The sequence below is a fragment of the Rhinopithecus bieti genome, unplaced genomic scaffold (genome assembly GCF_001698545.2).
Source record: "Rhinopithecus bieti isolate Rb0 unplaced genomic scaffold, ASM169854v2 scaffold_4781, whole genome shotgun sequence".
Classification (NCBI taxonomy): Eukaryota; Metazoa; Chordata; class Mammalia; order Primates; family Cercopithecidae; genus Rhinopithecus; species Rhinopithecus bieti.
In genome coordinates, this window is record NW_016805181.1 from 2,319,954 (window position 1) to 2,335,810 (window position 15,857).

A 15,857-nucleotide genomic window follows, 5' to 3' on the forward strand; every position below is an offset into this window, starting at 1 on the left:
TGTAATCTGCACATCATTTCCCAGCTATGTTCCATGAGGAGGCTGGGAGTATAATTCCTTCACTAAGACACTGACAAATGCATTACTAAGGGGAGCACCTTTACCCTTGAAAAATTGCGGTTCCTGTCATTTACAGATCAGTCATGAATGTAGGGGATGCCACCATTATGATGTGTTTCCTTATTTTAATGAAGATGCAAGACTCTTGTAGAAAAAGAGGCCAAATGACTGCACTTACCTGCTAAGGACAAAGTGGGGGCCTCTATCATGAAGGGCACCGGGGAAGTACCAGGGCTTGGATTGATTCGGGCCACAGAGATCTCTCATATGACAAAGATCTAGTAGGACATCAACTATTGCTGAATGTGTAAGAGGAAATCTCCTATTATATCTGATTGAAAAAGAGAGAGAGAAAAAAAAAACTTGACTTTCATCACCAAAGTGGGCACTCTAGGACTCTTTCCAGAGTTAAGTAAAATCATAACCCCAGAAACTATGCATTGAAATGAGACCAGGTCTCCTTGAGAAAAGACTCTGAACCATTTCTTCAAGTACATACCATAAATATTCCTCCAAGTATTTCCAAAAGGAACTGTGGCCATTTACAGGAGTGTATGTGCATTTGTGAAGTAGAAATACTCAGACATTTTGCAATTATTAGGTGTTTGTTCTGAATTGATGTTAATTCCTGGGGACCCTAATAGACACTGTGTCCCACTAGTCAAAAATGGTACTTATGGTGGACAGGTGATAGATGGGGGCGTAGCCTAAGTCTAACTCTCAGTGGGCATAATTGGTCCAGGATGCACCCTGTGGGTATTTCCCTTTCTTGAATCTACAGTTGGAATAGACATATTTGGCAACTGGCAGAATCTTCACATTGACTCTCTAACCCAAGGAATGAGGATGTTAATGGTAGAGAGGGCTAAGTAGAAGTACCCAGAACTTCTCTTCCTACCAAGGTGGTAAACTAGAAGCTATACTGCATAATTGCAAAGATTAATGACAACATTAAAGACTTGAAAGAAGAAAAGTGGTGTTACCTACTATCTATTCATTTAACTCAACAATTTGCCTTCTGTTGAAATCAAATAGGTCTTAGAGAATAACTGGATCCTGTAAACTTAATCAGATGTTAACTGCAATTTTAGCTGCTATGCCAAATGTAGCATTATTATTAGATTAGATCAATGCAGGTTTTGATACTTGGTATAATGTTATTAATATAGATAATTCATTTATCTCCACCTTAATTTGCAAGGACCATAACAGCCAATTGGTTTTTATCTGGCATGGCTAACAGTATGCTATCACAGTCTTGCCTTGACACTATGTTGATTCTTCTGTCCAGAGTCATTTGACATTCCATAAAGTATCACACACGTCCCCTATACTGATAACTTTGTATTGATTAGATCTCATGGGCAGAAAATGACAAGTATTTTTGATGCCTCAGTAAGACATGTAAACTAGTGGGTAGAGACAAACTCCACAAAAATTCATGGGCCCACCATCTTAGACTCAGTAAAGTTTCTTTAACTGTTATGGAGCATCTGGAAATATTCCCTCCAGGGTAGAAAGAGAAGTTGATGGACCTCATACTACCTAGGATGACAAAAGAGGTGCAAAATTTAAAAGTGCATTTTGGATTTTGGAGGCAGCACATATCACATTTGAGTGTGCCATGTTGACCTACTGTCAGAGTCACTTGTAAGACCACCACATTTGAGAGTAAGAAAACAGTAGAAAATTCACTGGCAAGTTCAGTTTGTAATGAGAGTTGCACTACCACTTGTTCCTTATCATTCAACAGATCTGTGGATATTTGAAATGGTCTTGGAAAATAGGGGAACTGTATGGAGCATCTGGAAAGCATCTGTGGAAGAATTACAGCAAAGACTTCTACAATTCAAGTACAAATCTTTGCCTTCTTCTGCATGCAATTATTGTTCTTTTGAGAAATAGCTTCTGGCTTGCTACTGGGTTTCTTTGTACTTGATAGAATCTGAGTACCCAGCCATGACTATTAGGCAACTATGAGACCTGAGCTTCCCATATTCAACTAAGTATTCTCTGACTTACCTAGTGATAAAAGTGGTCTTGCACAACAGCGGTCTAACAACAAATAGCAAATTGTATTTCATAGAGAAAGCTTGGACAAGGCTAGAAGGTACAAGTAGGCTGCATGACCAGGTGCCTCAGACTCTTTCAAAATAGACTCCTGTTGTATCACCTTCTCTCTCTCAATTCATGGCTATGGATTAAGAAAGGAACACCCCTGGGGTGTTTCTTGATCAGCTGACTCAGGAAGAGACAATTCAAAACTGGTTTACAGATGCCAGTACTACTCAAAAGTGGATGGCTGAAGCAACACAACCTTGCTCAGGGCAACCCTAAAGGACAGTGGTGAAGAAAATCCTCCCAGTGGGTAGAACATAGAGCAGTACATGGTTTCCATGATGCCAGAAGTGAGAACTACACTGATTTGTAAACAATTGCTAGTGTTTCGCTGGAGAAAACAGGATTGAAAGAAACTGACAAGGAAGTCAGAGGAAAAGCTATGTGAATGGACTTACCAGCATCAGCATGGACTGTAAAGTTGTTTATATCTAACATGAATGCCCATGAAAGAGGATGTATCCAGTGCAGATGGGGCTTTAAATAATTGAGTATAAAGGAACACAATACTTTAGCAAAAGAAATTTGGTTTCCAGGCTTCAAAGATCCCATTGGCAACCCAAGAGAGTCAAGAGCACCATGAGAATCCCTAGAAAGGGTGGGCCAGTGGCAGATTCAATTTGTTTTGCTTTCCTGTATGAAAAAGCCTCCAGAGTTTCGTGTCCCGGTTGGTGCATCTGCATTTTCAAGCCCTGTCTTGTACAGGGCCTCAGCCTGGAAACTGTGAGCTGGCAGGAGATGTGGGGTTGGCATAGTAAGGAGACACAGAAAATTATAAGTCTCATTATCTCCATATCCCTAGGAGACTATAGCTCTGCTAGGGAGAAAGACACAGAGATCCATGTAAAAAGTGAATAAAAAAAAATAATTCCTCAGGAAAGCAGTTGCCCTGAAACTGTGAGAAAGTAAGCAGCACAGACAACCAGAACTGTGGCCCTCAGGTGAGAGAAACTCATAGGGGATGGAGGGGTGAAAGTGTTCCTTGGAAGGCAAGGAAAGGGCTTTGGTTGGAGCTGAAGGTGTGCCAGTGTTTGAGGAGGTCAAGACAGTGGAGTTGGGGTGGGTGACAGAAGAGGCAGGCATTAGATCAAGAGTGAAAGCCAGGCTAGAGATCAGGATCATGAGATCAGTGGAGCTTGACACAAGCCCCACAGATGCCTAGGGCTGCTCCAGCTCCTGACAGGGCACTGACTACCAGCGTGTAAAGCACAACCTGATCATCTTCAGCCTGGGCCCAGGGCTGTGGTGTCTCCTTTCTGCTCCTAACACTTGATCAGCATCGTCTTTGCATTCTACTCCGAGGCACCCACATTTGCCTGTATCAGTGTCTAGATTTAAGAAAACTAAGCCTCAGAAGACTAAGAGTGACCAAGCTGGAAGTGAACTGTCTTCTTGTAAATTCTAGTTTCTTGACAGAGGACCAGACTTCTCGTTTGAAGTGATTATAATGAGAATGTCTGCCCCTTTCTTGAGAGATGACTCCTAATCTTAGGGAGGTGACCAACGCTCACACCTATGGCTGAAACTCTTAGTGACAATATTTTGACCAAATACAGTAGTATTTTGACCAGGATTTCTGGCCAAGCCTGTGGCTCAGCCCTTGGACAATCATTTCCCCTTGGGGAGCATGCTGTCCTGCCTGCTGGTGAAAGGCTGGCACTGGACAACCTGTAAGTGTCCTTCCAGCTCAGAGAGTTTAGGATGCTAGTTCCACGTGCTTTAAAGCTCAGTGTGTACAAAGTGCCCTCTTGGGGGATCCGAAAACAGCAATCTAGGGAGAGTGGTGCCCAGTTTTCTTGGAAGAGATTACCCAGGTCAAATCAGCATGGGAAGAAAAACTGGGGGCTTTTTTCTTCCTTTTGGACTCTGACTTTCACAGCACCAGTCATATTTTAGGCTTCTGAGCATTGGTAGTAGTTGGTTGGTCACGAATACCATAAAAAGAACTGCAGCCCTTGCAGGGCAATGTGCTTGGGAAGAGGCAGATTATGTTGTGTCTGCATCCCAGTTGGGGTACATTCGAATCTGATGCAGCCTGACTCTGGGACCATCCTCTGGAAGCTGAGCTGCTGTCCAGCTGGAGAGTCAAATTGGCGTTATGGGAGAGGGACTCCTTGGGACATACCATGGATGAGGAGTCTAGTTGACCATCCACAAGGAGATTGTCCTTTCATTCTCATCTCGGATGACCAGATTTATATTTTTGTTAATTGTAAAGGTATGTTGTTTTGGAGATAGCAGAAAACAGGCAGGGATCTGACCCTCCACAGTAAGTAGTTTATTGCCACATACTAAAGGAAAAAGACCAGGATAGTGATAGAGCCGGACAACATGCCATGTGAGGGACAATTGAAGATGCAGGAAAGAAAAGAAATGTAGACAGGGCTTAGTCACTGTCCTCAGACCTCTGGGAACAGAGGGTCACCTTGCTTTGTTTGGCCCAGTTTATATGTATTCCACTGCTTGGAATGTAATGGAGAGTAAATGAATGTTTGAATGAATTAATGAATGGATCCAAACAGCAGAGTCAGACAAGTATAAGGTAAGAACAAGATGTATTTTGGCTGAATGTAAACTCATTAAAAGTTAAAGTCACACAGTTAATTAACGAGTGTTCTTTTAGAGGCATAGACACGCCAGCACTGAGAAACTCAGACATCAGCATAATGACCCTCTCCCAGGAATGTCATAAAAGAGCATTTCTGACCAGCATAGAACCCAGGGAACACATGCCAAGCTGTCACTATCTGGATTAATGCTGATTAAGTTGTGAGAGATATATGTCTGGTGGCCTTCTGGGGTGGCGTTACCCTACATATCAAAGCAGGGAAAGGACACTTCCTTTGTGGTTCCATCTCTGAATTTCATGGACATTACAGCTGTGTTTTATCAGTACCTCAAGGTTTTTCCCTAAGTAAAGCACAGACTTGTGAAAGGGAATAACAGAAGAAACAGAAAGCCGGGTGACCACTGCAAGGCTAATTTGGACATGTCATGAATTATAAAATACAGATGAAATATTCCTTATTATTTGCAAATTCTAACTAAATCTATTAGGACTATTTAATTATAGCTATAAAAGTTGTCATCAAAATGGCCTACACTAATACGAACATTAAGAGAAGACACATGAAATCTTCATTAGTTAATTAAAATTCTTAATTTAAGGAAGTAAATGTCATTCTGATAAAGTTAAGTAAATATGGTTTGCCCTGTAGGTTACAAATAAAATCCCCAAAAGAATAAAGGTTTAAACGAATAACATTCTTTCCTTGTTTTGTTCATTCATTCATTCATTCATTCATTCATTCATACAGTGTCCTCACTGTAGTTTAAAATAAGAGGCATGCTATTGAATGTCAGAGCTGGCAGGATCCAGGACAAGGGATGGAACTCAATAAACATACTTGCACACATTGATGATCATCTACTTCAGTGCTCAGCCATGGCTCAACCCAGGGGAAGAAACACTCTGTGCCAAACACACTTGCATTTTACTAAGGATAAAATACCTCATCTACAAGGGCATTGCCCCAGGGGTGGCGTTATAGACATTATCTGCCATATTTGGATGAGTTGTTCTGTGTAGCTGCCGATAACTCTGTGTTAAGTTGGGGAGTAAGAATGAGAATGATTTGATGTCTGTCTCCGCCGCTACTGTGTATTAATCATTCCTCACAGATTGTAAAATAAGTTTAGAAATATTAGTTCCTGGCTGGGTGTGATGGCTCGTGTCTGTAATCCCAGCACTTGGGGAGACTGAGGCAGGATGATTGCTTGAGCCTGGGAGTTTGAGACCACCCCAGGCAACATAGTCTCTACAAAAAATTTTTTAGAAAAATTAGCTGGGAGTGGTGGCACATGCTTGTAGTCCAGCTACTCTGGAGGTGGAGGTGGGAGAATCTCTTGAGCATGGGAGATCGAGGCTGCGGTGAGCCATGGTTGCACCACTGCACTCCAGCCTGGGTGACAGAGGGAGATCCTGTTTCAAAAAAAAAAAAGGAAAAGAAAAGAAACATTACTTCATTAACAGATAACAGTAAAAGCCCAGGAGTTGCTGCAGGTGAATGCGATAACATTGGCTCCCGTATGAAACTGAGCCAAACTTAGTAATCCAGCAAGAGGTATTATTCCGATCTAGGGTAGTGTGTCCTCCTAACCAGCCAGGATATCCAGATGCACTTGGTAAAGGATTCTCTTTTCTCCTCTCATGAAAAACTGTATTTTGATTGAGGTGATAGTTTGATACCTCTTCTCAGTGGAAATCTCACCTGGCTTCAATCTTCCAACATCAGGGACTGACTGAAGTCGCACATGCTGCGACCTCTATCAGAAACAGGCAGCCTCATCCTTCCCTCTTTGGATGTTTTAACCTCCAGTCTTCAAAGCTTAGCTCTGTTGTCACACCCTGGGTAGATTTCTTGACTTGCCCCCAACCTCACCCAGGCTAGGTTAGATTTCCCATGTTATTCCTGTTCAATGACTTGTGTTTATCTCTATCACAATACTTATCCAATTGAATCATACTTTTATGCCTCGCCCCCTGACAACTAGCATGTGAATTGTATGACTTTCATAAACCATATTCTTGGCAATTAGCACCTGGTCTTACACTGAGTATAAGTAACTTAGTAACACTACAATGAATGCCTAAGTGCCTGAGCTCAGGAGAAGAAATGAAGGCTGTTTCTACTGAGAGCTTCCTCTCTATCCCATGTCAATGATATTCATGTACAACAACAGGAATTCAGGGATGCTAAATTGACAATCCTCTGAAAAAAATGGTGCACAGAAAAATGTAATTCCACAGTTAGAGTCCTGCTATCTCAAGACTGCAAAATGACTTAATAACAGGTAGTTGAAGTCAACATGCCATGCATGGCTGCTTCTCAAACAACCCAACTCTGTCTAAAGCTAGAATGGGACATTTATTAAAAACACTAGCAAAGTGTGTCAATGTGAAACCTTTCATATCCGTAATTCCTGCCATCTGTAACATCTTATGTTACATAAGATTCCGTGTTACCAGTAGCAGTGTTAATCCATCATCTGTCTTAAATATTTTTAGATGTTCTTCGTATACTCTACTTTGCTCCCATTTCTGTTCTTCTAAGTGTATGCTCTTTACTTGTCATAATTAATGTTACATGAACTTTATCATATTAAGAAACTGTCTAAAATTTTTTAGAATGACTTTTCAGTAGAATAGTATGTAATAGTAACTTATATTGAAATCAAAGAAAAAAGAACAAGTCTGATAATTAGGAGAGGCAATCAAGTTTTCCCCTCTAATAGTATAATATTACAAATGTGATTTTCTTACAGGGTTATCATTTTTGCCTAGATAAGAAGTTGCTCTGTCAGGTGAGTGTTACTATTTGTAATAACAGGAAAGAAGACAACACATTTTCAGGAAATTATTAATGTTAATTATTTCAGAATGTATCTGTTCTATCTATTCTTAATTAATACCAAAGTGTTATTTACTCTTCAAGTTCCAGTTTTACATAAATAAACTTAGTCAAATAAATGAGAAAAAATATTCATCATTTGTTAAATAAGAAGATACAGAATTATACTCCTATTTCTCGTAGCATGATTATGCTATTATATATACCAAAATATAATTGTCTTCCTTGTGATGTATTCAACTTCCCCTCAGTGCAAGATTAGAAGCAAAGATTGGAAATTATGCCTCAAAAACATCCTTAAAAAACAAAACATTATTATTGGCACACTTCAAAAATGCAAGTGACTTTATGTATAACCTGTCATCTAGGTCTCCAGACTCCCTGAGGCAAACATGATGTCAGCTGCAGCTGTGGTCGACAGTTCACGTGCATTGTCAGTGGCCTACTGCTGCAGACTAAATGTGCATGTCCTGTCCAAAAATCTCTTTACTGAAATCCTAACCCTCAATGTGATAGGGTTAAGAAGTGGAGCCTTTGGGAGGTGATTAAGCCATGAGGGCAGAGTCCTGAGAAATGGGATTAGTGCCCTTATAAAAAAAGGACCAAGGGAGCTCCTTCGCCTGTTCCCCTTCCAGCACGTGATAATAGAGTGAGAAAGCATTGTCTATGAACCAGAAAGTGAGCTCCCGCCCAGACAACGAATCTGCTGGTGCCTGGTACCTTGATCCCAGACTTACTTGCTTCCAGAACTGTGAGAAATAAATTTTGGTTGTTTGTGAACTCATCTATGACATACAGTTATAGCAACCTTAACAACCTATGACACCTACCCAGATATTGAACTATCTGCCTCCGCTGTTCAGTTTCCCAGCTTTCTCTGAAGTCAAAGAGGCTTGAGGCTTACTCTATCTATGCACAGGTGCATCTCAGAAGGACAGGGCACAAATACCACCCTCACCCCAGGCAAAGTTCAGTTAATGGGGGCTAGGAAACAGTGGATAGATGCCCTAGCATCAGTCCTTTGAAAAGACAATACTTAGGAGTTTCCTAGGTGGCTCCTCAGAGGGTTTTGAAAGGACTGAGCGCTAGTTTCCCACAGAAGCAACTTGCTCAACAACGCATCTGTTGTCAGGTGCTCCTCTTTCCCTGTCTCACTCCCTCTGTCCTCTTGCCCCTGCTTCCTGAGTTTCTTTCCAAGCAAATGATCTGGGCCTAAGTCCTGGTATCCAACTCTGTTTTCAGGGGAATTCACTATATTAGGCTACACAGAAAACCTTGGTGAATTCCAAAGTGGTAATGATAGTATAGATCACACATTCTGATCATGATGCAATAATACTAACATTAATGACAAAATTAGAATGCAAAGCCCAACAAAATCCTCAACTACTTGGATTTTTTAAATCACTCCTAAATAACACTTAAATGGATAAAAAAGTATACGGAGTACAAAACAGCCTGGTAAAAATAATTATGAAATGCAGCTAAATATATTGCCATAGAAAAATGCATTTCCTGAAAGAGATTTCCCATAAACAGAGAAAAAAGCATGAAATAGTCCACAAAATACGTTATGAAAATAAGAAATAAGAAAGTTAATAAGAGTAGAAAATTTAAGATGGTAGAAAATAAAGATAAAAGTTATTACAACAGATATATTAATAATTATAACTAATAATCATTGATTGGTTACTACCTACAAGACCTTTATTACATTTTTGTAATTAACAGCCCAACAGTCCACATTAACAGTCCATTAAATTGAGGTACAAATAAAATTGCCCAAGAGTGTACATTTAATAAGTCATGAAACTTAAATAAAAACCTAGGATGTCTGCATTTAAAATATCCCTTTCTCTCTCAAACCATTTACTATTGTCCAATAGCTACTTATTACAACACACACACATACAACCAAGAGTGCACAAATACATACACACAAATAGATAAACACTGTATTTGTCTAATCAAGGTAAATAAAACAAAAAACAAAAATTCAAAAAAGAAAATAGTTCCAAGGAACTGAATATAACCACAAGTAAAGAGAAAATAATTAAAAGATTTTAAAAGTATAAAAGTTTTACTAAATATTTTTAAATGTGGGTAAAACGTATCATTTTCTATGAAAATACAAATCACTGAAAATCAAAAGAAATATATAGACTACATGAATAAGGTTCACAAATGCAGAAGAAATTGAGAATATCGACTGAGAATTCCTCCCCTAAAAAAATGGGGTTGAGAGGGTATTCTTGTTTCAGATTTTCAAACAACATATATTCTATAGTTTTTTTTTTAATGCTAGAGTGGATAGAAAAAATAAATCTCTGATTCTTTTAAAGTCTCTAACAAAGATTGTGAACCTGCACATGTGCACACATATATAATATGCTAGTATTAATATTAATACTGATAAAATTGCTAAATAAAACTAAACCAAGGGGAACCCAGAAGTATACACTACTGTATTGTAAAAAATTGTACAGTATGACTACATAGAATTCATTTCAGGACATATGAATTGTATATATTAAGAAACTAGAAACTTGCATAATTTTGCTCTTGATTACATTTTATTTAATGGGGGAAATGATCTTCCCATTAGATACTTAAGAGCATTTGGTCAAAAAATTATTAATTTACTCAACTATGAAGTTTTCCAGCCTTACTATGGACTGGGTATTACTGGACAATAGTAATAAGGCAATGAGCAACACAGAAAAGGACCCTGACTTCATGAAGTTTAAAGTCTGGCAGGGAAAATTAATAATAATAAAGCACTTATAGATGGCGTGTGCGTTAATGAAAGAAAAAATATAGTGGATCATGGTAACGCATAACTAGGAAGGATGTAAAAAATCTAAGAATTCTAGATGAGATGTCCCAAGAAAGTGATACTTAAGCTAATGCAAAATGATTGAAGAGTTCCAGTTTAAGGAGTTTGAAGCAGGGTGACTGTTACTCAAATCTTCCAGAAAATTGAAGAGGATGAAAAATTTTCTAACTCACTTCTTTGAGGCCAGCACTACTCTGATACCAAAACCAGACCGATATTACAAAGATAAGAAACTACAGACCAATATTCCTTATAAACAGATGCAAAAGTTATTAATAAATTTTAAGAAAATCAAATATTAAAATGTGTAAAAAGATAATAAATTATAACTAAGTGGAGTTAACCTCAGTAATGCAAGTTTGGTTTAACATTCAAAAGTCGATTAATATAATTCACCATATTTTAGACAGATTTAAAAAGAAAAAAATAACATGGCCATTTTCATAGATTCATAAAAACATCGGACACAATCCAGTATGCATTCCTGATAAGTACTTAGCAAAATAAAAAGGAAATTTCTCAAGTTGATAAAGTGTATCTACATAAAACCTGCAATTAATGTCATTCTTAAGATGAAAGACTGAATGAATTCCCCTAAGATCAGGAACTAGATAGGAATGTCTACTCTTGCAACTTCTATTCAACATCATGCTAAAGATTTTAGTTAGTGTTCTAAGTTAAAAAGTAAATAAATAAAAGGGATTCCAACTGATGAAGAAAATGTATTCAAAAATTATCTATGTAGAACATCTTACAAAATTAAAGACCTAAACAAATGGAGAGATTTACTACTTTTTTAAAATGGATCGGAAAACTCAATATGGTTTATATGTCTATTCTCCCCAAATTAATATATGTATATATTCTAAGGAGCCTCAATAAAAGTCTCAGGAGGATAATTTTTTTGGTAGGAATTGACAAGCCAATTCTAAAGTTCATAAAGGAATTGAGAGCATCCAGAACAGCCAAAATTAATTTGAAAATGAACAAAATTGGAGAATTTCCATTATCTGAGTTCAAGATTTATTATCAAGCTACATTAATCAAGACAGTGGGGTATTTATGCTAAGTTATTAAGTTATACAAATAGATCAATGGAATTGACTGGGAACTGGAATTAGATCCACATATATACAGTCAATTTGTATTTGACAAAGATGCAAAGGCCATTCAGTGGAGAAAGGACAGTCTTTAGCAGTTATGTAGGAACTACTGGAATCTGTATGCAAATAATGAAATTCAAACCATCCCTAACACCATAGACACAAATAGACAAACACCAACACAAATCGATTATGGACCTAAATGTAAAACCTGAAATGTTAAATCTTTTAGAATAAAACTTAGGAGATTATGTTTGTGGCATTGGGTTAGACACAGTTTTTTAGATACAACTCCAAAAGTGCAGTAGAAGAGAAAAAGAGTTGATAAATTGGACTTCATCGGAATCAACAAGTACTGCTTTTCTAAAGCTACTGTAAAGATAATGAAATGACAACCACAGACTATGAGAAAATATTTGAAAATCTTGTATCTGATAAAGGACTTGTATTCATTACACATAAATAAGTCTGAAAACCCAATAATAAGAAAACAATGAAGACAATAACAAAAGCAGAAGATATGAAAAGACTCTTTACCAAACAAACAAACAAGACATATGAATAGCAAATGAAGTACATCTAAACACCATTTGTCTTCAGCGAAATGCAAATTAAAACCACAATAAGGTACTACCCCTACTTATTAGAATTGCTAAATTTAAAAAGGCTGGTGGTACCAATTGTTGGTGAGGCTTTGTTGGCAACTGAAACACTCATACACTGCTTGTGGGAATTTAAAATGATACAGTCATTTTGAAAAGCAATTTTATAGTTTCTCAAGAACTTTAAATATTTTTGCCATATGGTCCAGTCATAGTACTCCTAAGTAAATAAAGCATATGTCCATATAAAACTTACAAATGGATGTTTATAATATCTTAATTTGTGATAGCCAAATAATTTAAATGTATGGATGTGTGAAAAACTGTGTTACCTGCATGCAATAGAATAACAGTCAACAGGCCGGGCGCGGTGGCTCACGCCTGTAATCCCAACACTTTGGGAGGCCGAGGCGGGCGGATCACAAGGTCAGGAGATCGAGACCATCCTGGCGAACACGGAGAAAGCCTGTCTCCACTAAAAATACAAAAAATTAGCCAGTTGCGGTGGCGGGCGCCTGTAGTCCCAGCTACTCGGGAAGCTGAGGCAGGAGAATGGCGTGGACCCGGGCGGCGGAGGCTGCAGTGAGCTGAGATCGCGCCACTGCACTGCAGCCTGGGCGACAGAGCAAGACTCCATCTCAAAAAAAAAAAAAAAAAAAGCATTCGTGGCCGGGTGCAGTGGCTCATGCTGGTAATTCCAGTACTTTGGGAGGCCGAGGCAGGTGGATTACTTGAGGTCAGGAGTTTGAGACCAACCTGCACAACATGATGAAACCCCATCTCTACTAAAAATACAAAAATTAGCTGGGCGTTGTGGCAGGTGCCTGTAATCCCAGCTACTCAGGAGTCTGAGGCAGGATAGTTGCTTGAACTCAGGAGGCGGAGGTTGCAGTGAGCTGAGATCATGCCACTGCACTCCAGCCTGGGTGACAAGAGCAAAACTCTGTCTCAAAAAAAATAAAAAAATAAAAAAATAAAAAAATAAAAAAGTGTTTATGATGAGTGAACAAAATGAAACAGAAAAGAATAAGTATTGTACTATTCTACTTAAAACAATTCTAGGAAATAAAAATGTACTTATAATGACCGCAAGCAGATCAGTGGTCATTTGAGAATGGCAGGGGTTGGAATGGGAGAAGAAGATTAAGAAGGGGCGTGAGGAAATAGGATAATGAACACGTTTATTGTAATGTAGTTATGGTTTCACATTACGTGTGAGTGTGCATACATGTCAAAACTCACAAATGTATGCATTAAATAGGTTCAGTCTGCTGTTGGTCAATTGAGCCTCAATAAGTCTGTTTAAAAAGTAAGTGAAAATAAATTGGATTAATTATATAAAAAAACAAATTGTATGTATAATGTGTATGTATGTGTGTGCTAATGTATACACCTGCCCCACTCTCATATGCACACACTCACTGGCCTGAAAAGGTGTTCATTATATATTTTAAATTAAAAGTCAAGACACATAATTATATATAGTTTGAATCTATATGAAAATAAGAATTTTTTATTTCATGTAAACAATAATGATAATAAATAAACTATGCCAAAATATTAAAAGTTTTAAAATAATGGCATATTATGGGAAACCATTATTTGTTTTAAAGATATTTTTCTACAATTCACTTATATCAAGCCTGAAGCTTTTCACTGTAGGCCAGTGGATGGGATCAATCCTGAAAGTGGCTTTAGTTATCGCTCCCCTGGTCCAGTGGCTAATCCTCCATCATCTTACTCAGTGCCTAGGCATTCATCGTTGTTGACCCAGGAACTTTGAAGATAACTGGGTTTCACAACCCAGCAAAGAGAGCTATTCTCTAAATAAGTTCACCTTCCATAGTGGAAGCCTACCACCTTATATGTATGTTTATACTTCACCTTGTTGAGGACGATCTCTACCTTCTTAGGCCAACCAGCCCAAATGCTGTGCCACCTGGTAATCTTGTCTCTGTGTCCATATTGTATGATTGCATTGGAATACAACTCTGTTGTATATCCGGATCTGTGGTGATGTATCCATTCTGGTACCCCAAGAACTTTAGAGTGGCACAGTCAGCTTTCAGCATTAAAGGTGGCTCACCCTTGCTACCACCCTTCAATTTGACTATTACCATAGAGATCAGTGATGAACATTTGTGATTAGGTTTTGTTATTCTTCCTCGCCCACATGTGTCATTGAACAACAACCCATATCTGAGACCTGCTCTAGCATGAACATCTTGGGGAAATGTTCCTGTTGGAAAATCCTATCAGCATCTTATTGACATATCCTGGGGAGATTTATTTAGGTGAGAGTAGCAGAGTACACTGGCAGTATCAAATACACTAACAGGAGTAACAGGGAGCCAATAGTGTCTGGATGACCTGGTGCATGGCTGTCATCATTCATGCTTGCTTTGTGAGAACACAAAAAGATGCTCCTTCTTCCAGGCTAGCACAGTCCATGCCAGAATCATGGCTTGGAGAGTAGAGCAAGAGCCAGACTATATCCATGACCATGACATCTATTTTGAATCTTACATAGCAGTTCTGGACCAGCGTCTTTGGCAAAGTGAAGCTCCCACCAGAGGGAGATCAGCAGGCAGAACTGCGTTTGTGCAAAAGCACACAAGGTCATCTTGCTTTGAGTGGTGGGATGGCCTGGGCTTCAGCTGTAAGCGAGATGAGGGAATTCATTTAAATATGCCCTTAGCAGACATTGAATGTTATGCATTCCATTAGATTATGTGAATAGAGAGGTTAAGAGAGAAATTAGACATAGTCAATGCCTTTAAGGATTCCATTGTTCAGGGAAGAAAGCATAAGTAAACACATAAGTGAAAAATATTATGATGAACATCCGTATATAACATGTTTTCATTTATATTTGACTCTTTATATGCTTATTTCTCCCATCTCACTCATCTTTAATATAATATAAATACCATATTATATATAGATTATATATAAAACTGCATATATATTAAAGTATATGTATTATGTATGTGTGTGTATATAGACAGATCAATAGAGAGATAGAGATAGAGAGAGAGAGAGACAGAGAGAGAGAGAGAGAGGAGAGGGATGAGAACCACAGAAAAGAGTCCAAACTTTTTTCGGATAGGACACAGAAAGGTCCAAAGAAGAAGAAACATTTGAGCAGGGCCTTGAAGAATGAATAGAATTTTATAAGGCATATGAAAGGAAGTAGAATTTCAGGCAGAAGGGGAAGCATTATTAGCAACATATAATTATGAAAAATTTGATGGTATGTGAGAAAACTGTGACCAGTTTTGTAGCATGGGAAAATGGGATACATGTTTGACAGAAGTGAGATAGGAGAATTAAGCAATTTATCTCATAGAGGGCCTTGTATCTCAAGCTATTGGGTTTGACTTAGTAATGTTTTTACAGAATGCCAATGTCCATGAGAAATTATAGATGTTTTGTGAAATATACAAGAGTCTTTAGACAAATAAACTTGAGAATTGATATATATCATATGGTATACCCTTCCATGGAGATTGGCAATATATAAAAAAAATCCGGTAGTAAAAACAATAATAAAATAATGCATTTAATCTTGTTTCACAAATACTTGGAAATTGATATCTTCCTCTCACCTCACACATTGAAAACCAATTAACAACTCTGAGAACATATTTCAGGAAACTTTCTAAAGACATTAGTATAGTCAGATATGTGTCAGCAAAATGAGTGTTGGCTGCGTGGAGAAAAAAAT